The sequence below is a fragment of the Triturus cristatus genome, chromosome 12 (genome assembly GCF_964204655.1).
Source record: "Triturus cristatus chromosome 12, aTriCri1.1, whole genome shotgun sequence".
NCBI classification, from domain to species: Eukaryota; Metazoa; Chordata; class Amphibia; order Caudata; family Salamandridae; genus Triturus; species Triturus cristatus.
In genome coordinates this window covers 104325611-104349148 of record NC_140595.1, presented here as the reverse complement: position 1 = coordinate 104349148, position 23538 = coordinate 104325611, and the positions used below count along the sequence as shown (strand labels likewise).

The 23538-nt window shown below is 43.0% G+C and overlaps 1 protein-coding gene across 3 annotated transcripts in view; it reads left to right on the top strand.

Moving 5' to 3' along the window:
* The window catches only part of KANK3 (KN motif and ankyrin repeat domains 3), a 160312-nt gene that overhangs the window by 44362 nt on the left and 92412 nt on the right, over positions 1-23538 (top strand). The window contains exon 1 of one of the 3 annotated variants that reach the window (XM_085638313.1): positions 22736-22830. The exons of the other annotated variants lie outside the window; for them this stretch is intronic. The gene's annotated coding sequence lies outside the window, so the exon portion shown is untranslated. Of the gene's footprint in view, positions 1-22735; positions 22831-23538 lie in introns of those variants that run through there. 3 annotated transcript variants of the gene reach the window in all.

Sequence of the window (23538 nt, the reverse complement as noted above, 5' to 3'; positions counted from 1 at the left end):
TCTTGACTCACCCCAGTTCAGTCGATCCACTATTTCCCGTAATACAAATGGCACCTAAGTACTTGCCTGCAGGCATCAAGAATCAAGATGTGGGCTTGTTAATTTTATCAACATCCTCATGTGCTAACTAGAGGTGGCCAGATACACAGCACCATCCTCCTAGGACAGGCTTTCTGCTATAATGCAAACATTGGTACAAAGCTGCTCTGTTCCCCAACCGCTGTCCATCAGCATGAGCTGGGGAACAGAGCCACCAGAGGATGTCTGCAGCTGTGCCAGAACCCACTGAGCTACTTTGGCAAACCACTGATTTGGTTCCAGGGAATTGATCAAGATGGCCAGACTCCATGGTTAGAGTGCAGGTATTCATTGGCTGGGTACTGTGAGCAGCGTGGAGTGGTGGCAGGAGTAGACCTGAATTCTAAACTGGTACCAGTGCAGCAGGAGGTGGATACGTTTCCTATACACGCATTGTTTCAGTTCAAAGAAGTCCACAGGGGGCCAGTGTTCTCCTGCTCAGTTTAACTGCTCCTTGTGCCTGATCGACATATGGCGTTTACCTCGTGTTAGATGGCCACTTCTGCAGAACACAGCATGCGAAGTGCAGGTCACGGACCTGTATTTTATGTCAGCTGCCCCCCTGTGATAATGTTTAAGCTGCGGAGACCCTTGCATTAATAAGTGCTTTATAATATTTATTAGCGTAAAAGCACACGTAGACAGTTACACCTGGCATTCTTACAGGACATGAAGGCACTACAGCTCTTACTTGCGTCAAAAAACCCTCTCATCTGGGTTCATTTCTTAGCATCTTGTGACGTGGCATGGCGAGTGTCTTCCTTCGCTCTGAAGGCCATCTCTCAGGCTTTTAGCAAGATGTTCGGTTCTAGCAGTGATCCCTTGACGCCCAGCTCTTCCCAGCTAGAATAAGGTACAAGAGGGCTGCTGACTGCCTTTAGGTGAATTGTTTGTGCTAGGTCACATGGCCCAGCAGGAAGGGACAGTAGGACCCCCCCACCCCAAAACCCCCGAATGGAAAGCACCATAAACGTGAGCATGTTCCTGTAAGTGTCCCTGTGTCCCTGTGTCCGCACTCTGCACCAGGGCACACTTAGTACAAATACAACTCAAACTAACAAATTAATTAATTAATTAATTAATGGATCAGTTCCAGATCCTGGATACCAGATCCGGCTCAATAATACTGTGGGATGCGGAATCCGGTTTAATCCCAGTCTATTCCAGCTGGGCTGGAATCCAGCTCCTGTCCAAGTGTGTCAATCCAATTTGTCAATGCATTTTTCCTAATTAACATTAAAGGGGACAACCAAGCACGAACACAATATTATAAAATTAGGTATAATGTGATAAAATAAAAGTAACAATGAACATACATGTATTTGAAGGCGTCCCTGCGACACTCAAACACCCTTAGACATTTTCTCTCTCCAGTTTGTATTGATTTTAACTTCATACTGGGTGCCTTTTGAGAAAAAAAGGTTGAACATTAAACGGCAGTTTAAAACATGACTTCTAAGAAGCCCCACTTTTACTAGGTACTCCTGAAAATGTTCATTTGTTTGGAATGCTAAACTTTATGTTAAGTTGCATGTTATATAATGTTTTTAGAGTAAGCTCGAAATTTGTGTGGTTCCTTGGAGATTTGATGCCTAGATGTTCTCAAAGTAGATACAATGTAGGGGCTCCAGGGAGGGGTGTGTGTAGATGTCCTGATCCTCTGTGTAAATGTACTGTTAAATGAGGGTTAGTTTATCCCTGCAGAGGGTACCTGTAGGTGGGAAGAGGGGTCTTCTTGACATCTGCTGTCCAAACCTATAGTGAGTTCAGGTATGGTTTGATTCTCTCTGCAGGATGCGTCCCGGTGGGGTTGTGCCTCTTTTGAAGCTCTGCTTAACCCAAGTCAGCAGTGGAGGTGACTTGTGGTCTGTCTGGACACGTACAAAGCCTAGTTGCTGCCTTTCCTATGTGCTGGGCCGCCATCGGGATTTTGATCGTATGACTGGTATAAATTGTAATAGACATCGTTCAGTTGAGGCCTCCTCTGGCGTATTAGTAGAGCCGCCTTGTCTTTTATTTACATATGAGTTAACTTGTGTTATGTAGCTATTTTAGATTCCTAGGCGCTTCCTTCTTCCTTGATGTTCTGAAAAATATTCTGCGAGGAACCATGTCACCAGTTCCTTGATTTGCCTGTACTTAAGTTGCCTTGTGTTCTCCGATTTTTCATTCATCAAACTTTGAGCCGGTACAAGAGAGAAAAGGATAGAAAATTAGTCAAGGGGTAGAAAGCGGAAACAGTGAAAAAAGTATGGACAAAAAAAACTGCAAAAGTGAGATAAACCAATAGGGAGCTGGATAAAAGAGGCATAAGGGGGAATCGAGCCTTAGTATTGGGTAACCCAATCATTCCTCGACGCAGGCCGCGGGCTTTCGAGAAAAACTTTAAATACTGCCATTGGGTGGGCGCAGTTTGGTGTTGTAAGGGTAATAAAACATTGTTGTTCTCAAATCTTCACCACCCGGTTAAAGTTAATGATTCAATCTGTAGGAGAAAAACATCAAGATATTCTGCAAACATCATAAAGCGTGTGTCCTTACAAATATGTTCCCTAGTAGACCCAGAGGTTTCCCTTAAAAAAATGTAAACCACTGCAGAGTATTAAAAAAAAAAATCTGCATTTCTTGAAGATTGAGCTGCAGGTCCAAGATTAATGTCGCTTGTATTATCTGACCCCTTACATTGTAATTCTGAAAAATATTAGCTATTACGACATATTCATGCGGAGGACTGCTAGAGACCTGGTTTAAAGGTCCCGTGGCAGAGCGACCATGAATTCCAGAGGTTTCCAGAACGTCCTCCCTCGAGCGCAGGCGGCGTACGTTGCGTCATCGTATCCCCAGTGGGCGCAACAATGCTTGACTCCGCCCACAAGGTCCCATCGAAGGTCAGATCTAGACATGCGATGATGTACAGCCCGTGGGCACTCCTGCGCAGCCATAAGTAAGGACGTCATTTCCTGCCTGGTTTCCAAAATAAAGCAGGTTCCCACACGGGGGACTATGCTTAGGCTACAAATTATCTTGTGTTCCTTTACTATCGGCTCTGTTTCCCTGACAGGAAATCCTGCCTCTGCAGGGGCCATGGTATTTCGTGCTGAGATTCTCGTCAGACCACTTCACATGAACATTTATACTCTAGCTTGATATCTCAATGGATTTTTGAACTGTATAGTTCACATTTTTAAAATCCACAGCTTTGTTTGCTTTTTTTTCTATCAGCAATTTCGTCACTGACCTTCCATTAAAAAGCGATAACTAACGGTGAATTGGAGAATTCGGGGGCATATGTACAAGCTGCTATAGTATACCACCACAGCGTCACTTTTCCCGATGTTGTGGTGGCGATAGTGGCTTAACGCTGACTTGTAAATAAGGCCCCCTTTCACACTGGTTAGAGTGAAAGGGGTGGGCAGTGGGTGTTACGGTGGGCGTTCCACCGCAACACCCATTGATTTTGACGCTGCCCTCTATGTACAATAGCAGCGTACATAGGAGGAAGCGCCAAAATTAAGACCAGGGAAAACCTGGCTTTAACTTGGCGAAATGAGGAGAAATGCTTTATTTCTCCTCGTTTTTGCTTTTTCAATGTGTGCTGCCTTGTGCAGCACACATGGAAAAAGCAAAATGCTTTGGATTGTTTATGTACAGGAAGGTCCCCCTTCTTGTACATAAACAATCTGTAAGAAAAAAAAGCCATTTTGTGGCTTTCATGTGTGCTGCATGAAGCAGCACACAAAACAGTGACAAAATGCCATGTTTATGTGCAGGAAGGGACACCTTCCTACACATGAACAATCCTCCCCTGCACGCAGACACCAAGGGAAACGTAAGGCTGCACCATATCCTTGTAAATATGGTGCAGCCTTGCGTTTCAGAAGTGGCGGAGTTAGGCGTTAAGCATTGAAGGCTAATGCCCCACTCCGCCACTTCCTTGTACATATTCCCCTTGGAGTCTTTGGTTCGGCCGTTGCAGTGTACTCTGTGCTGGTGCTCCAGCGCTGAATACCAAAAATCCCCTCGCTACGTCTACAGACCACAGATCTTCTTCAACAACCACATTCATTCACTCATTCACTGGTGGGGCCCATAACACCAATCATTCATTCTTACTTTTTAGATCAATGGTCCTCGAGAGAGAGAGTGGGGAAATTTCTTTCCTCTCTTATTCCATGCGCTGGAAACTATGGGAGGAAGATTTCACCGATCACCTGATGAGCAATAACAAATTCACTTATTCATCCCTACCTCACCAGGGTCTCAATATCTTTATAACCTAGCAGTTCCTCCCATACTATAGGCCATGGATCAGCTTAGTTGCTGGGAAAAACGACACCTAATTCTTCTAAACAATATACATCAATACACTTTCAATAATAACCCAACACTGGTTTAAATGAATTGAAATGTTTATCTAATTAAAGCATAAGGAAATCATAAAGCATTCAATATTTTGATTCTCATATTTACCTAATCTGCCTAAATGGCGTCCTCTATGTCAAATTCAGATCTTTCGTCTCTATGCCCATAAATCGATCAATCAGTTTGTAAATTAATTGGGCATCTGATCAGTCCGTCAGAGTCTCTGGCAAGCAGCTGTCCAGCAGTGTCACTGTCCTCTCCGTCAGCATAACGTCAGGAAAACAATCTTAAGCGAATAGCCGTAAAGACCCTCTCTAGTCTACTTCTTTTATAGTAAAATCAACAACAAAATGTTACAATACATGTTTTAGAACAAATCCGATTGGTTGAACCAGGATCATTCTTCCTGATTCTTATACATTCAATGTTTCATTAGATGTGGTTCTCAATTTATTAATAAAATTGCAACAGTTTCTAGTCCATTCAGGGCATGTTGAGTCCCATACGGGTTTGTGTCCATGGTGTCATCAATTATAACAGTTCTTAGTCTAAGGGTGTCCATTGTCTGAGGATTGGCACTCCTCCCGGTGCGACCTTCACGAGTACAGTCTGCCTGGGATCAGGACGAGGTTATTGTTGCTCATCTTTCAGCGCAGGCGCACTTCACTCAGTGACTTCTGTATCTCGTCTGTCCGTCAAAATAGGGATGGCAGCCATTTTGTGGCCACTCCAGAAAGGTCAACTTAAGCAAAGAGACACAAAACATAATTAATACATGGAAATGACTTATTAAAATTGTATTCCCTCACTAAACCCTCTGTGTGTGTATTTATCTAGCAAAAGCAACACGCATTTCGGTTTATACTCCCAATTTAAAGCACGATTCACAAATCACATCAAAAAAGCAACATATAACATGAGAATTCTAAATATCTGACATTAATATGCGTACAAAATTAGTTTACGTATCAACCAGGCCATGCAAATGCGATTCCCACGTGTATTTTTTAATTAGTAATGTTGATTAATCAAACACAGCAAACCATTAATACTATTAATGTTAATCAGTTATTCATTTTAACTCAAAATGATCAAATGGAGGAGGTATACGATTCTTAGGGAAAACCTCACTCCAGCACTGGCACATTGGGTTGAGCCCAGTTGTTGAGACTTTCCGATACCAAGGGTAAAGTGCATACATGCCAACGTTTAGAAACACTCAAGAGTTGGAATAGTCTCCTGGGTGGCTGTTGTTGGTGCCCCACCTGTATCCGTGCTGCCCAACCCCTCTTCCCCTCCCCACTAATGCCAACAACCACAGTCTGCAAAAATAGACTCTGCCATCTCAGTCTGGGAGCAGTGATTTTCTGCCACATGCATCAACATTTGGATTTGCGATTCCTAAATAGCGATTTGTAAGGAATCGCTATTTGGGAATTGTAAATCCTTATGCATGTAGGAATCACAAAAAGAATTGCGAATCCTTAACATTACCTATTAACGATTCTCAAATTGCGATTCGCTATTAGGTAATGTTACTCCATTCATTCCTATGGGCCTATAGGCCCATAGGAATGAATGGGAATGCATTCGCAAATTGCGATTACCAAATTGGTAATCACAAATTGCGAATGCAATTCCAAGGGTGCCAGGGGGCCTAAGGCTCCCCGATGCACCCCCCAAACAGTTAAGTGTGCAAATGTTGCGCACACACATGCCTTAAGGGCATATGTGTGCGCCACATGTCACTTTGAAAAATGCACTTTTGTGCATTTTTCAAAGTATGCGCAAATTACCATCAACTTGAAGCTGATGGTGGCAATCGGGCCGTCGCAATGCTGACCGGCTGAGAGAGGCCGCAACAACACCCATCACTTCCCCTTGAGGTCAGACGCCAAGAAACAGCTGAGAGAAGCCGCGCGCGATGCTGCTGAAGCAGGCCGCCGATCCCGATGCTACGGAGCCGCGGAGTCACAGAGGCCCGTTTTTGATACATCAGTGTGCAGCCTGAGGCCTGCTTTGATACAACAGCGGGCAGCCCTGCTATAACTGATGAGGAAAGGAGTTTCTATCCCTCCCCTTTCTGCGCTTTAATTACTAAACTTTTAGCCAATCGATTTAACGGGATAGCCTCACACTTAATCCATTCCAATGAAAATGGTTTTATAGCCGGGAGGCAGCTCGGCACCAATACGCATTTTTTAGTGGAGGCAATAGCTAATTTGAGACCCGGAAGATACCAGCATTAGTACTTTTTTTAGACGCCGAGAAGGCATTTGATTTGGTGATTTGGGAGACTTTATTTTGTATTTTAGCTAAATTTGGCATACCCTCCAAAATCACGGGGTTGGTTGAGAAATTATATTTGAATGCGGAGGCCAATATCATTATTAATGCCACTGAGGTTGGCCAAGTAAAAGTTAAAAGGGGAACCAGAGAAGGATGTCCGTTATCCCCGGTTTTATTTGCTTTTTTTATTGAGCCCCTCGCGATAGCCATCAGGAATAATGGGGATATCTGCCCTCCACTTCCAACTATGGGTAAAGTTAAATTATATGCCGACGACATTATGCTTAATATAAAGCCAGAGAAGGAAGTGCAGGCAAAACCCTTCCAGATTTTTTACCTTTATGAGTCTTTCGGCAGATACAAAATTAATAAAAGAAAAACAGAAATAATCTTGTGTGGTTGTGTATCTAGGGATTTACATCCCGATATCCTTCCATGCTTAAATACAAATCCCAAGAGATACCTAGGTGTTTATTTTTCGCCATTTATTTTGGAATTATATGATTTAAATTTTGTTCCATTGTTACGAAAAGTTTAGGACTTATTCTCTCGATGGAATTCTCTCCCATTAACCATTCTCGGCAGGGTTGCCTTGATCAAAATGTTGGTGCTTCCACGGTTTAATTTCCTTTTTTCAGCAATTCCCTGTGTTTTAGTGAACTCCTTTTTTACGAAATGAGTCAATTTTTACATCTTTTTTGTGGGGCAAGAAGGTTCCTCAAATTGCACTTAGCACCTTAAATGAGGAACTGGAAGATGGTGGCTTATTTGAGGGAATACTATTTTGCATATTTTGCACAATATATGTCTAGATTTAAGCAGGGACCACATCCAGGTCTTTTTATTAACTTTTTCATGAATGTAATATGTAAAGAAAATCAGATCCACTGCCCACTATCAATTTTTAGATCTCCTAAATTAGTAAGATATAAGTGTTTACACTGTTTTTTTCATAAATGTCAGGCCTTTTTTAGAAGGTACTCCATCCCACTAATTAATGTCGCAACTCCGATAGCTGGTCTTATTGTGTCAGCAGGAATTAGAGATTCGTTTTTAATTTTAGTTCAGTTAGAGGGGCTAATTGGCGAAGGATGTTATTTTTCAGCAAGTGGTTACTTTATAGAACCCCTTGCTTTGTAGCCAAGGTTTATCCCAATCAATCGGGGCAGTGTTTCCGGTGCCACATTCACCCTTCAGCCAATTGGACTCATATAATATTACAATGCCCCTTGATCCAGAAATTTTGGAATGATATATTTGATTATTTAGCAACAGAATGTTTAATAACGATTGGGTTTAATGCTCGGCTGATAGTGTTGGGCTATGACCCAGACCTTCGGTTACCAGAGAAGTTGCTTAAACTATTATATATTGGAATGGCTGTCGCCAGATCACTTCTACTTCAAAGATGGCGAACGGATCTAATTCCATCTAAAAATAATTGGGTCCAGAAAATGGCACAGGTTAAGAGAAGCGAACGAGCCTATGCATTACGAAATGGTGGACTCAAGACGTATGAGAAGATCTGGGCACTGTATTTTGACTGTGATTTCTGAAATTTAGTATTTATCTTGGCGTATTTCTCTAATCTGTCCTTACTCTTATGAATCTCAGAGTTTGGCACTTTAACATGTACAGAATAGTTTGCCGGTTTACCAGTCTTATAGGACAAAGTCATACGCTTTTTTACTATTTTACATATATTTTAGGTACTTCAAATTTAACGATTTGTTTAATTGGTATTAATTTGAGGCAGTAGATATAAGTTTCAAGATATTATGCGTTTTTTATCTTACGGTTTAAAATGCTTTTTTAGGTCCCCCTGGTTATTGATCTCTGGATTTGTTGCTTTTTGATTAATTGGTTCTATTTATTACTCCTTCGGATGTCACTGATAAATTTTAATGGATGTATATTTGGATTCAAATGTATTGGTTGTATATGGTTTCCAATAAAAAATAAAATTTAAACTCGAAGTTGATGGTAATTAACATTTCCTAAATGCACAGTTTGCATTTAAGAAAGGCTTGATGCATAGCCTTTAGGGAATCAATGCATTCGCAATTTAGGTAATCGCAAAAATTGTGATTACCTAATTTGCGAAATGAAATGGGTTCATGCATCAGAAATGGGCTTTTTCCATTCGCAAACGGGCCGATTCTGAGAATCGTCCCGTTTGCGACCGTAAAAAAGCTTGATGCGTGTGTCCCTTTGTTCCTATGTACACTTCACGTTTTACTTGCTCTAGCATTCGCTAACATTATTTGATTTTTACAGGGTGTTGTGTTTCTGTAGTTTTTCCGGCAACATATTAATTACCTATAGTGCGCAGCGTGAACAGAGTTGCTCCTATGTAGCCTTGTGAGTTCACGTTGTGGGTGGACCACGACTGAGAACTGTGGTGTAGGCTAAATGCAGTGCATATGTCTTACCGTGCCTGTTAGTGGGCCAAAAAGGGGTTCGGAGTACATGCTCATACAATCCTAGGCATCTCTGCAGAGAGCACAGAGCAATGGGGTGGTGTGTGAATTGTAATAATGAATATATATGCAAAAGTCTGTGATGGAGGTACACACAAAATATTGACAGGGCGAAAGTTGAAGTAAATGAAGTGTGTGCAGGTGAGTGGGTGTGTTGCATGTAGGGGGTTAGTGAACTGAAGGAGATACAGGAAGTACATGTAAGATAGTGAAAATAGGGTGCTAAAGAAAAAAGAGATGAGGTGTGAGACGTACACATTGAGTGTTTCAAAAAGATATGAGGGGAAACAGAGTGCAAATGTCTAAGAAAGAAACCGCAGTAGAGGGTGGTGTGAAGAAGAGAACACGAGTGACTGAGACACTCTGAAGACCTTCCCACTTCCACAGACAATAGTAAAGTAAGTTTCCAGTCTGCTTATAACATTTTAAGCTTAATGCACAATTATATGTTTTAGGCAATCTATTTCACTGGGAGTGTTCTAGTGTAGAGTGTAAATATAAAAGGTGTACCAGAGCTTCTGTGCATGGCTAAGAGAGTACTGTGGTAAATATTATTTTGAATTTGATATGCTAAAAGCATGTTGCTTTCTTTCTAAGAAACCTTTGAATTTGTTTGAAAAAGTTGGGACTCCCATCTGTAACCTTGAGTGTGAAAATGTAAAAACTGTGAGGTGTAATTCCACAGGATGTGTGTACCATGCCACATAATTGACCCTCAATTACTGCATAATTCCTGTCGTCTTGATAAAAGTCCAGGAATGAAAACAATGCTCTCAGGAAGCCATCCACCAAATAGTTTTCTACTGCCACCCAAGGCTACCCATAGCAGACGTCGATTTCTGCAGTTTTTTCTCTCTGTTCAACAAACTAGTTCATGTCTAAGGTATACTTAAACAGTTTTACTTCTGCCCTCGATTATATCTGTTTCAGGCTCCCAAAAAACCCAAAACATTAAATGTCCCCCGATTAGAGACGCTTTAAGGTGTGAGCAATTGCCCAGGGCCCCCAACTTCAAAAGGTACCCTGGGAAAGGGAACTTACAATTTAATATTTTTGGCACCATAGGACTTGAATTAGCAGGTAATGGATGATAACATTTAATGCTTTTCTGAACAGGGGACCCCAAAGTATGTCTTGCCTGGGGCCCAGAATATCCTCCAAGATGACACTGCCCTCACATTGCGCATGCCTTTGCCTTGGAGAGGAGTCCCTGTCTGGGAGGAAGGCAGCTGTACACATCTTGCGTGAGGGTGCTGGCAGGAACAATGCTACAGTCAGGGTGCGGTGCTAGTTAATGACCTCATTGTTAAATTGTCTCTGATGGCACAGGCCCAGCACAACGCCTTTTGGCCCCGGGAGATAACTTGGCCTAGTTTTATGGGCAACTGTGAGAACCGTGGGGCATATTTACAAGGAAGTGGCAGATCGCAGGGTTCGCCAACTTGGTTTAACGCCGCGCTCCGACACTTTTCAAAAGCCGGGCTGCACCATATTTACAAGAATACAGTGCAGCCTTGCGTTTCCCCCTGCGCTGGTGCTAATTTAGCGGCCTAGCACCCTTGCACCATAGTGCAAGGATGTCTGCGTTGAGGGGAAGATTGTTTATGTGCAGGAAGGTCTCCCTTCCTGCACAGAAACAATTTGAAATGGTGTTTTGAAACTTCTATGTGTGCTGCTTAATGCAGCAGACATAGAATTAGCAAAATATCATTTTTTAATGATTGTTTATGTGCAGGAAGGGACACCTTCCTGCACATAAACAATCAATGGCGTTTTGCTGTTTCTATGTGTGCTGCACAACGCAGCACACATGGAAACAGCAAAAACAAGGCAAATTAAACATTTCTCCCCGTTGCACAGGGTAAGACCAGGTTTCCCTGGTCTTAATTTTGGCGCTGTCCCATATTTATGCCACCCTTGTAAATATGGGGCAGCGTAAAAATCAATGGGTGTTGCGGTGGAACGCCCACCACAACACGCATTACCCTCCCCTTTCACGCTAAGTATAGCATGAAAGGGCGCCTTAATCACAAGGTGACATTAAGCTATGGTAAGTGGCTTAACGCCACCTTGTGAATACGGAGACGCCCTTATCGCCACCACAACGTCGAGAAAAGTGAGGTTGTGTTGGCGATTGGGGCTTGTAAATATGCCCCTGTCTTTCTCAGAGTTATGTGAGAGTGGCTTTTGCAGTCTAGGTTTCCACTTTGCATTCTGGGGCTTGTAGTCCTGCTTTTATTATACAATAAAATAGAAGAGAGTGTGTATTGCAGAATTCACAACAAAAGCGTGATCTGGATGAGCTAGTCGTGCATAGGCCTGGGAAACTTGAGCCTCTGCACTTCAAACATTTTGCTTATTGATGGCTAATAGAAATGTTATAAGGTGTGCAAATTTATAATTATGGAGCAGTTGTTTTTGTGAACGTGACCAATTGTACGACTGAATGTCATACAAAATGTGTTATTTTTTCAATATTTCACTTGCTAGCGAACTTTCTCACAAACAAAATCTAAGAATTTGCGCTCAAAAAGCAGGCAGGGTCCTTCCCAAGCCGTGACTGCTCCAAAGCAAAACTGATTTTTCTGGGACACAGTTTTAGATTCTGGACCTTAAAACCAGTTTTTTTTATCCTGGTCTTTTCATTGTTCAATGTCTTGATGTCGAATATGTCAGTCAAGACCCCTAACGTGGCCTCCCTATATTCTCTGGATTACGGCGGATTATCTATGTAGTGGCTAATGCTTTCTCATAGGTAGGGCCACTGGAATTCATCAGAAATTAAGCAGCAAATTATTCAGCAGATCTGACTAAAGTAAGTGGCACATAAGTGCAAATTATGCAGCCCTTTTTCCATTAAAAAACCAGCTCTGCAGAACAGTATAGTATATTTTATATTTATCCAAGTGGCTCTAGGAGGCATTTTAGTATTCAAGAATTGGGACCATGAAAAGAGAGAAAATATATATTTCTAATTCATCTGAAGCGTGTGTGTCATGTTAAAATAACTGCAAGTCAAGAAAATTTTTATGTAAAACATTAATTTGTGTTTATAGTGAAACAGAAGGAAATGGCAAAGAAGGGATCTTTATATCCATTGTGTTTTATTTATTTTTGTTTCCTGGCACAGTGGCTCTTCACCAGTTCTGCAACTGAGGATGTTTACACTCTGAGTCACATTGTCAGCGCTTTAAAGCCGGATGACAGCAATCAGTGAAATATGGAGACCTTTAAATTTGAGAAAGTGGCAGACATTGTATTACATGGTTATTGCAACAAGAGGTGCACCACTTACTAAAGAATTGTTATTCAGATGATCACGACATTTCCGAAAAATAGTGACCATGAATTTCACAAATCCAATGATCTTCTTCTTTTAATAATGCTTCTTTAAAAGACTCATAGCACCAGCCAACGTGTTTCATTCAGCATAAAATGGACTTCTTCAGGGCAAAATTGCAATGAAGTAACTCAGTGTTGTCTGGTCTTTTTACCAAGAGTACAGAAAAACTGTTTGGTAAGGGTAGGTAATTCCCAAAGGCCAACATCCAAAAACAGGAGGACAAGGAAAATCGAAGCGTAGTGCAACTTTCCTTCCCCTTGTAGGTTAAGTAAGTTACGGAGAAGATGGGTCCAATCTGTATTTCAGGAAGGGCATATGTGCCCTATGTAAGGGCACTACAATTGGTGCTGCAACGTCCGGACCGGAGAGATTCCCCCGAGCACCAATGAGTGCTCTGAAAGAGTAAACCGTGTTTATTCCGACTAAATTCGTTTTTTAGTTAAAATCTAGAAATTGTGCTTCTGATGATGGATCAGTTGGTGCATGCTCAAAGACATATTTATGCAGAAAACCAAGCAATTGTGGTTTTCCAGTGGCCCTGCTTGTATGAGACGCACCGGATCTTGGAGGAGATGAGGGCCTACAGCAACCATCAATGTATATTATGACATTACAAGCTGGCATCCACTGGCCAGAGTCAGGCAACGGTGTGTAGTAGACCGCTTAACATGTGGTGGCTGGGGTGCCACCAAGGAGAGTGTCACTACAATCCAGGTGGGATAGGGCCAGAGTTTAGGTGTTGACTCTGAAGTATGAACCTAAGAGCCAGGGTTCTATTCTGTGTAACAGCAAAAGCTAGGACTGATTCGTTTGGGGATTTCAGTGGAGTTCACGTTCAGTGTTGAATCTTAGGGACTTAACCATTGTGGAGTTGAAGAGTGAATCCACCCGCCATCATGTTTACTCCTGGTCCTGAGTTCCTCTGTGTTGTGATGAGAATGACTGGAGATAGTTGTTTGAGTAGGCGCTTGACATCCATGCTTGGGTGGGGCAAGAGATTCCTTGGTCTGTGGAGGGCCTTGTTGGAGGAGGTGTTCAGATAGAGTTGGGTGTTGTCAACACATTGGTGGATGGTGAGTTTGTGGGTGGTAAGGAGGCCTTCTAGAAGTTCCATGATCTGCTTGAAAGGTTTGGTGCTTTGAAAACTGTTGTTGAATTGCACTTTTATACTCACTTGCACAAATATTGCTTTGTAGATGATACCCATTTTTTAATCTCTGTCTTTTACAGTTTTACTATGGTTATACAAATGTCTCAAAACCTTCATGAATTGCCAACGCCTGTTGCTTTGGTTTTTATTAACTGTGCAAATTAAGATCTGATTTGATGACGTTATTGAGGATGACAACAGAGATAAGATGAATCATTTAGGATTGCTGTTGCATTCTGCCTCAACTTTATGCCATCATTTAAAATAGCAACAAGGCAGCAGGATAGGTGGAAGTTTTACACCAAAGAAACAGCTGCATTGAGGCCTGATTTCCTCTGTAAATAAGCTGAGCTAGGTTACGCTAGGTTCTCTCAAAAGAGGGCTTGAACGCTTAGTACATGTCGTACTCCATGATCGTAGTAGTATGAAAGTTTGGTTGTCTTTTCATTGCGACAAGGAGTATGTTCTTCATTAAAATACACTCGATTGAACGGCTTGGTATCCATTAATTAGGTTTGACATACAGGGACATCTTGAGCATTTTGGGGACCCTGGGCCGAAAGTAGTTTGGGTCCCCTGATGGAACAGTTTTGAATTTATGATCCAATTTCAGTTCTTTCATGCCCTTTTGGCCAGGTCACTCACAGTGTACAGACGCACTGGCACAAATGCTAAATGTGTTTACATCTAATATTCAGGGATGGCGATGTGTGTTTTCAATATTGTAACACAGCAGCAGCTCACTGATGTTGCTGCAAATAATCTCCGTGACACCCTCCCATTCCTCATATGTGAGGTCCTGTTTGGAGCTAAAAGAAAACTTTATATGATGGTGCATGAAAACAGTAATTATAACAATCTATTTAATAATTATTCAAGGTCATCAGGGCAAGACTCTCTGCAGGACAGAGCTGGCACTATCAGGGGCCCTCTGAAAGGCTTGGGCCATGGCCAGAGCCCGCTTCGTCCATGCCTAAAAACATCTCAGTTGACATATGATGCCTCTACACTGCATGCATATACCAACTACTTAGATAGACAATAACAAGGGACAACCGAAATTGCAAGTGGAATTACTAGCTTTGCAATGGTTGAGTTGCCAGAATTCTGCTCAGATGTAGACCTTAGCTTCTGCTGCACATTCTTTAGGTCTCGCCTGACCCAGCGCATGCGCTGGTCTGGCGAGACTTATTGAGAGGGCTCCAAAAAGTGCTACCAGGCCAGCCTAGAGCTACAGTGCATGTGCGCGGGTGCGCGCACCGCGCTTTACCGCGATTACTTTCACTTTCTCGGCCGCATGGCCGCTTTGATGTTTGATTGCGATCACTTTCACTTTCGCGGCATAGCCTATAGGTCTCGCTTTTGGGACCTTATAAGTATTTAGTTATGCAACTGTTGCATGGCTAAACACTTATAAGGTTCCAAAAGCTTGACCTATTGGCTATGCCAATGCTTGTTTCTCCAGAGGTTAGGATTTCAAAAACACCTTTATAACAGAAAATATATGGTATTTGTTTTCCATTTAGCCTTACTTGTGTTTATCTGACAAATAGCCCAAGTCAACTGTGAAACCTTCAGGGTAGCTGCCAATAAACTGCTGCATTCTGGGGTTTGAGTCTTTTTTACTATTATAAACATGCACTAAAAATTCCCAATGCCATTGTTCACGAATACAGGAAGAGCTAAAGGCTTGAAAGGTGTACATGTAAAATTGTATATACATTTTTTGTGCCCATCCATTGTCTCGGAACATGGGAGCCCATATCTTTGTAATTATCCGTGTTGTTTACATCCATGTTTGCCTGTGTACATGTGTTGTGTGTGCCAGGGCGTGTGCAGCCTGTGTGCCTCTTTAGTTCTTTGTTTATGGCAAGTAGTTTCAAATGTCTTGCTCTCATTGCCTGCGTGCAAGGGTCCTGTGTGTTCATGCACTATACAAAGTCCAGACCTGTTGGATTTGTCAGTGCTTGTTAGCTTTTGGAAGCTGGTGCAGTCATGACACCCGCCTCAAGCTTTGTGAAGTTTGTACTTGGGAGAAACTCACACTCCTCATTTATAAAACATTCCTTAGGGCCTCTTAGCCAACAAATGCTTGTAATCCCAAGGCTTGTAGCAGATGAAATATATATTCATTTCGGCAATGCCAGCTGCGCCTGTTTTTACAAGGGGATAAGGAAAGGCATGCAATAGCGGAGGGTTTAGGGGGTGAGGAGATCTCTTTCCTCGACAAAAGCAAATAAAAACATCGCCTGGGAGACATCCAGGCACCAGACTCGAGTTTATGTCGTTCCAACCCGAATGCTGCCTGCTCGTTTTCATGACCCATGCTCTTATCTTGCTGGCAAGGAACCCCGAGTTCGCAGACGGCTTGCACAAGCTTCATAAAAGGCCTGGTACCCGATTGGAGCGGTCCCTTTCACAGAAGGCGGGGGCGACAGCCAGTGGTAGCCAGTGGCTTGTAACTACTACTCCTGGCTTGCAGTTTTTCACCGTCCTCCAATATCCACGCTACCCCTGAAATTAGGGCTCATGAAAGCAGTGGCAGGAAGTTTGCAATAGCATAGACCTCGATTCTCCGGAAGTGACATCATGCACATTTTGACCCCCACAGACATCACAGGGATGACCCTTGACATGCTCTCTGACAGCCCAATATACTCTCTTAGTCACTACTAGTTCGGGATAAACGCAAAAATTGAAAATATTTAAGTAAACAGGAAGTGCAGTGGCTTAGCAAGGGTTCCATGGCCCCTAAAGATAGCAAGGAAATTGGTCCCCTCCCTTGGTTTTGTAGTGCCACTGCGCCACAGTCATGGCACTGGGAAGGGAGGGCCCTATTTGTTTTCTTGGCCTGGGCCCCGTTCATTTCTTTATTTATAAAGCGCAACATTCATCCCATAGGAGCATCACGGCGCTAGTGTAGCGGGAGGGTGGTGAGTTATGCTGGTCTATTGAGATCGGTGGTCTCAGTCTCAGGGGAGTAAGTGGACTCGGGGGCCAGGGTTAGCAGGAACAGTGCCACGGTCTGAAAGGGAAAGGCTGGAAATGGACACCCCATAAGAGTTACTAGACTTCATGCAGCATGGTTTATTTCCGGTTCCCACTTCTGCCTTCAAGCTACATAGATCCAGTTAAAGCAATGACACTGCCTGGTGTATCAAAGGGCAAGGCCGGGGTAAAAGTTGCTACCCCTACTTTTCCCTGGTTCCATTCATGAAAGCATCCAGAGCTCCCGGAGCCACTTACTTTCTGTTTTGTTCCCTGTGCTCAGCCTAGCTCCTCAGCTGCATTTAGATGGCTATTGAGGAGCTAAGGGTGTGGCAGGGGATGATCCATACAATATGATCAGTCCCAAAAAGGACGCTTATTGTCTCTTCAGCCACTGCCTCTGGCTTTTTGGTGAATTTATGCTTTTTTCACCAACATTTTGGAAAAACAAGTGATCACCGTCTCTGCTCAAACGTATTTTCCTACTTATTCTTTTAATAAACAATCCAAGACGTGGGCTTGGAAACCAGTAGCAGATTCTGGTGTCCAAGCACACTCTTGGGAAGGCGATGGGACTTTCTAGCCATGCTCCCAGCCCTGCTGTCCAGGGTTCCCCATAGTGGCTAACTGCATACGCATGGAGTAGAATCCCACTGGGACCTGTACCGCTACTTTTTCCTAGCCCGCTGTAAATCATCAATAAACCCTTAAATACCCAAACATTGGCTATTATTCACACATCTTACACATTGAATAACTTATACTCTGTCATTTATATTAAACATTTAAATATTAGAACAGAGAACAAAACAACACTCGTCTGCTCAGAAGCAGCAAACAAAATGGGATTAGAATGGAGTGCTTGGGACTTGCGTTTGGTGTGAAGATACTATTGGTTTACGACTTCATGTTGTGTTCGATTGGGCTTTTAATGCTGCTCAGAAGTCAGTGAATATTATGCAGAATGTTAGCCTCCTGTCTTGACATAAAAAATATTTTCCGGCCCTTTCCAGGGTGGAAAGTTGATGAATGGGAGTTTTGGACTGTGCGCAAGCATATGTGGTCTTCCCAACTTCCAAGGCAAACCCATGCCTTGGAACACCCGCTTCCCAACTCTTGATGGAGATTTAGAGCTACGGGGATCCTTGCACTGGTTGCGACAATCTCCTTCTCATAAAAGGGTTTACACTTTCTAGGAATGCATTTCTTTATTCCTGGCAGAATTAAAAAAGCTAAATTCGGTCATTGACATACTTTTAGAACTGAATTTACCTTTGTGAATAGCCCCCATTGTGTTGACGGTAGCTTACACTTTGGAATTAGCATCATATGCAAGATTTCTACAAAGGTCTATGGCTTCCATCTTTTCTAAGGTGCTGTGGCGGTCAAGTCAAGGTAGTCACGTGCCCGAAGGGTACGCGGGAGCCCGCTGAAGTGCAACGTGCCGTGATCCGACGTCAGCGTGTAGCTGCTATCGCAGGAGAGAGCTCCGCATGCTGAGCAGATTCCTATGGAAGGCCTTATTCATGAACCCCACATGGATTGAATTTGAAATAAGGTTTATACAGTGCACTTTATGCTCAAAACTAAGCTTCAAGGCGCTGAAAATTGTGTTTTTTAAAAATAGTTGGAACATCCTACTATCTGAACCTCTCCATAATAATAGAGAGTTGCTGATAGGATGTCGAAGTTCACAAAATTGCTCCCATTTTAAGAAGTTCATTCTTTTCATAGAGGAATGAACCACATTTACAAACAATTTGGGGACTTTATGCTTTAGTGCTTGTTTACTGTTTAGTGTATTCACTTACTGCTGTTTTGTAGTGTTTATTGTATAATTTCAAATATTCATGAAGAAAAGCCTTCTAGACGCCCCAATGCATACAGCGAGGGTGTGTTGTGTTCATGATGTGAATGCAGGACCATCTATATGTGTTTTAGATACTTGCATAGCCTGGGCGCTTTTTAAGACCGTTTCGCTCTTTTGCTTGATGCACCATTCCATCCGGTGTGCCTGGATCTGAATCAATGCATGTCTAGATCCCCAATTTACTGGTGACATCAGCCTCACCAGCGGGTCCCCGGGATGTCACATTAGAATGTCCAGGAGGTGAAGCGGTGTGACTGTGATTATCAAAAGTTGGAAAGTCTGTTGGGACTAAGGTGGACGTTCAGGACTCATGAGCACAGTTGTGTGACCTGAAGAAGGCCACATCCTTAAGCACTGAAGGGTAGGAGCAGCCAGCACAGGTAAGAGCGGTGCGGCGGGGCGCGGGGGGGGGGGGGAGTGGGAAGGGAAGTTGACAATGGACAGGATAGGTTAAATGAAATAAATTAATAAAACCACTTATCTTGCGCTCGCCGCATCGGCGAGTCGGCGAGTGCATGGTAAGTGGTTTTATTTATTTATTTAATTTTACCTATCCGGTCATCTTTCAACTCTCCTACCCCCCCCCCCCGACCCCGCCCCATCGCCCCACAGCTCTTACCTGTGCCGGCCACGCATGTACCAGGGTAACATTCGAGTATACCTTTAACAAGCCCTCCTCGGTATACCTCTGTCGGCCAGTTTCGGAACATCAACAAAAACAAAGATTCACAAACTAGGGATTTAGTCACCTTCAGAGTGGCTAGTATGCTCTAAAATAATTTTGGACAGGAATAAATTTGTAGGCAAATTAATGATGCAAGGAAAGTGTCTGTGCATAAAAGAAATTTCATTCAGGTGGAACTTTTGCTGATTGTCTTTTATCAATTGTAGATATCTTGTATCAACAAATATTCGCACTGTTGCAGAAGCCAGAAACATCTTAAGGAATGGCTTCTCAATGAAGTGTGGGAACGGCCATTAAATCTCATTTATATACTTCCGGGGTAGTCACCCTGTTCAAGGGGGTGAAGAAAAGTTTTATTAAAGCCTATTAAATGGTGCATAAGAGGCAGTTATAGAAAAGTTCCCCCATAGTATCCTTAAGCAGCAGTATTTATAAAAGCATACTAAATTGTGCTTACATTAAAAAATATGTATCCTAATTTATTCCGCATCAATAGTTTTAGTGAATCCTCCTTAATGGTGGGTGGTTAAGCTGCAGTTTTGAAAAAGCCTTAAAAATGACACTCAAGAACTACTTTAATTAGGATGTCATAAAGGTGTTGGAAGGCCTTATAAATGCTGCTTGATAGCACTTCTATTAAGGCCTCATAATAGATATAGGGAGGCTCAATCAACACCGCGTCAGGGGCAGTAAGAGTTATTATTTTAAAAAATGGCATTTAAAATGCCTCATAAAATGGTGGAATAGTACCAGGGGGCACTAATACCAGTGTGATCTTGTGCATGTGACATTACTGAAGGGTTGCCTGACATACAAGATAATGAGGTACCCACTATTCTGAGGCATTCCATTAGACCAGTGGTTCCACAAAAGTCAAAACCCTTACTGCATTGTGGAGGAACTGATGTGTGAAAATATCCTCCGCTACTTGGCTCAGCGGACATCGAAATATCGTTTTCAACCACTTTGAACCATAACAATTACCTTAATTGATCAAAGTTATTTATTTATTTGTATTTAAACAGTTTTATTTAGCGCAAACCTGACCCATGAGGGTATCAGAGCGCTTTACAAATGATCAGAGAGAAGAGACGTATAGAGCAAAAAAAAGAGCATTCGAGACCATACCTTGCTTCAAGGCCTGCCCTAGATACAGTACATGACTTTTGCCAGTTCCAATAAACTTGTTGCCATTACCCTTCCAAAAGCGAATATTTGGAATATATCCTGACAGGCGCGTGCCTCAGAAGCCCATTGGGTATTGCAGCAGACTCTGCCATATATGAGGATCTCCTGGTGGAAGGCCGGTAAGGCCTTTGTTGATGGAGTCACCAATTAAGAGAGTCCGATCTAAAACGTCTTAAGGTAAGGGTCAGTCACAGGTCAAATTCCTTTCCCAAAAGCCCTGGGGCTATGGGGGAGTCACTTGTGTGTCAACCACACCCTTAAAGCGCCTTAAGGCTAGGAATGGGTCAGTCGTGTGTAACGCTCTCCCCTAAAAATCCCTAAGGCTGGGGAAGAGTCAGTCACTCGCCAAGTTACCCTATCAAACCCCTAATGCTAGATGCAGTCAGTTGTATGTCAGTCACCACTCGAAAACTACTTAGGGTGAGGGTAGAGTCAGGCCCGCCTCTGAAAAGTCAATGCGGCTGAGACTGCGTCAGTTACATACTAGGATCCTTTCAAAACACTGGTATGAATAAATAAATGCAAGTAACACTGGTAGAAATAAATGCAAGTAACACTGGTATAAATAAATAAATGCAAAGTAACACTGGTATAAATAAATAAATGCAAGTAACACTGGTATAAATAAATAAATGCAAAGTAACACTGGTATAAATAAATGAATGCAAGTAACACTGGTATAAATAAATAAATGCAAGTAACACTGGTATAAATAAATAAATGCAAGTAACACTGGTATAAATAAATGAATGCAAGTAACACTGGTATAAATAAATAAATGCAAGTAACACTGGTATAAATAAATAAATGCAAGAAACACTGGTATAAATAAATGCAAGTAACACTGGTATAAATAATAGAATGCAAGTAACACTGGTATAAATAAATAAATGCAAGTAACACTGGTATAAATAAATAAATTCAAATTAAATGTCACGAAGACACCTAAAAGGGCAGCATGACTGTGAGGGATCAGAGACAGGGCAGGGAGTCCTCTGAAGAAACAATAGGGCTGCAGCAGAGTCAGCCAGAGGTCAGTGTCCCTCTGACCGGCTCTTAGGGGCAGGCACAGACAGGCAGGCGACAGGCTCCAATCTAAAGGAGCTGCTCTGCAGGGAAAGACGACGGGGGTGAACCATATACGTCAGGGTAGAGATCAGTGTCTTTCTAATGATTTCTGTCATCCAGGGACAGGGCTTGATTTGTGCTAACGGTTAAGATAGGGGTCTCCGACACTGACTTTGCATCAACAGACTTTGACCCGGAGCAAAAAAAAGGAGAAAACTAAGAAAAGGGACAAAAAAAGAAGGAAGGAAAATATAGGAAACAGGGACAAAGAGAGACTGCTGTGATGAAAAAGAAAGAGCAAGAAGAGGGTGTGATAAAAAGACAGGAAGTGTGTGCTAGTGGTGGGAAGAGACGCATGAGGTGGAATCTACAGCAGGTAGCCTCGGTTTTCCGCATCCCCACATTCGACAGCGCCGTCGGGGGCTCCTTAGAATAACTTGGCGCCTCCGTAGTTAGTTAAATCGGGTTTTTTTTTCTCAAAAGAAGTCGCTTGCGCTTCGTGACATCCTGACGCACCCCCGCCGTAACGTCAACATTTATATTTACTACCTCAGAGATGAAACCGGGCTGCAGGTGATGCTAATGAGGTTCCCAGGACGATCTAGCGCCGCGAGATTATGTTTCCGTCTAGTGCTGTCAGCCCTATGTCCTGTGGGCCAGTGCGGTCCTGTTCTGGGCCGGTTGCCTAGTTCCAGAATATCCTGTATCAGAGGATGTGGTCCGTCGGCTTAAACTGCCGACTTTGGTGCAGGAAACCAGGGTTCGAGCCTCGAGGTCGCGTCCACATCCTGTGATTCTGGGCAAATCACTTAATCTCCCCGTGCCTGAATGTGTAATGTACATACGGTGCTCCAATACCTTCGGGTCGAGTTCGCGCTATATAAAAGATGCAACAAAAAAAACAAGACCGGCGCTCACTGGACCGCTATGAAGTCAGTCCGCTCACGTTTCCCAGCTCCAAGCGTGAAGGGCAGCGCAAGTCCAGGTTTTCCCTTTGAATTCTGGGACTTGTAGTCTTCTTTATTCAAAGAAAAAGCTGACTGGACAAACACATCACGCATGGACCTTGGAAACGTGTCAGCTAAGTGACGTCTTATTGAGAACGAGGACTTTCTTCACACTAATTAAACCCGTCTCGTCAGTGAAAACATTGGCTCGCGCTAAGAGCCCACAGCGCCTGCCACGCCCTCCTCTCAAGCCCCGGTGTATCCGCGCATCACCTCTCGGCACAATGACTGGCTGTCTGCGGTAAGGGCCGGGTGAGCTGCCCCAAGAGCACACAATGGGACACGGGCTGCGCCAGGATCTCCGCCACCCAAGTCTGCCACGGTGGGTACATTCTTCAGTGCTGAGGACTCTCTTCTCTTTAGATGAAGGAAACCATTTAAAATAACCCCTCGGAATGTTCAGACGTAGTTTTTTTTTCTTTTTTGGTGTTTAGTCTGATCTTGGTATTTTTGTGGTTAATATCCAGCCAGAAGTGCTTTCTAGTGGGATTTTGTAACGCAGGGAGCCAAATATATTGGTCCCGCTGCCAGTCTGTTTTTCAGGCTGGAACATCTCTCTTAGACGTGTTACTACTGGTATAAGGAGAGAAGTGAATGAGTGTAGATGCGTTGTTTCTGAACAGGAGTACTTATACAAGAAACTGCAGCATGCAGGAGTGTTATGGTATGTTACGCTATGTTATGTTACGGTATGGCATGTTATGCATTGTTATGCTATTTTACGTTCAGTTATGTCATGCGAATGCGATGTATGTAAAGTTATAGAGACAAAGCCAAGCTTCTTTGCGCTGTGGAGACAGTAACCCATCCAAATTCTATAGGATGAAATGAAATATACTGCACAGAGGGTATAAACAGCTTTTAAGAAGATTCGTAAATTTCATGTTTTTGACAGAATACGGGGTTTTAAGCCTCAGGGAAGGGGGAGGGGTACTTTTAAGGGCAGGGTGGGATAGGTTTTAGCCCTCAGGGCAGAGGGCGAGGTAGGGGGATGGGATTTCAGGGCTTCGAGCAGGGAGGGGGAGTCGCG